Source organism: Nothoprocta perdicaria, unplaced genomic scaffold (genome assembly GCF_003342845.1).
Source record: "Nothoprocta perdicaria isolate Ctin4 unplaced genomic scaffold, notPer1 scaffold_53, whole genome shotgun sequence".
NCBI classification, from domain to species: Eukaryota; Metazoa; Chordata; class Aves; order Tinamiformes; family Tinamidae; genus Nothoprocta; species Nothoprocta perdicaria.
Window position 1 is genome coordinate 428490 of NW_020455788.1, and position 917 is coordinate 429406.

Below are 917 nucleotides of genomic sequence, written 5' to 3' on the forward strand. Positions count from 1 at the left end.
GGCTCCTCGGCCCGGCCCGGCCCGGCCCCGCACCGAGCTCTATGTGTCTGCAGTGCCCAAGCCACGCATCTCTGCTTGCACAAAATGGTTGTTTTCTCATCCCGTAAATCCCATAAATAACGTTATCCGCGCATATTTCTGTTGTGTGTAAGAAGGAGCAGACACGAGGCTTGTCGACTACTCGGCCATCTCGACACCCACCGCGAGAGGACGTGAGGAGGGCAGAGCATCATTTAGAAAAATTGGCTCGTGCTGTAGCAATGGAAACGCCAGCTTTGGCGCTGTGCTGTTGCCAATGAGACAATGTGGAAGGATCAGACCACAAAGACCGGGTTTCAGTAGCCCAAGGGCCGATATTCACCCCTGCTCCTGTAACTGGAAGGGAGAAGAGCAGGGCTAAAGCAGCGCCCTGCAACAGCACTGCTGAACACAGCAGCCATCAGGAAGCCGTTTCTGCTGCAGGCTCATTGCACAAATTAGAAAAATGGGAGGAAAAAGTTAACTTCAAACTTCCATATCGCTGCCCTCCATACCCGCCAAAGTCATTTAGTTTTACGCATGGACATATATCCGTACCATGACAGTGTGAGGGGATGTGTAGCATGTTCACACTTCCAGCTAGCTGCAGTGCCAGTCTGTATCCGTTCTCTTAAGCAAGGCTGAGTATCTGTATCTTTGCTTCACCTTCAACAGGAATGCACCTTTTCATCAGTTATTTTATAGAAACGCTCCAAGCAAACAGAAAGAACAGAGCCAGGGGAATATTTTCAGTACTCATCCCACTGAGCTTTGAAACAGGACAAACAAGAACAGGTGGTTGAAGCTGCAACTCTTAATTATCATTTTGTCCAGCAGGTGAGCTCTGAACACTCTTCCTTCATGCTATTTAAATACAGATACTGTTCATGGACAAGCAG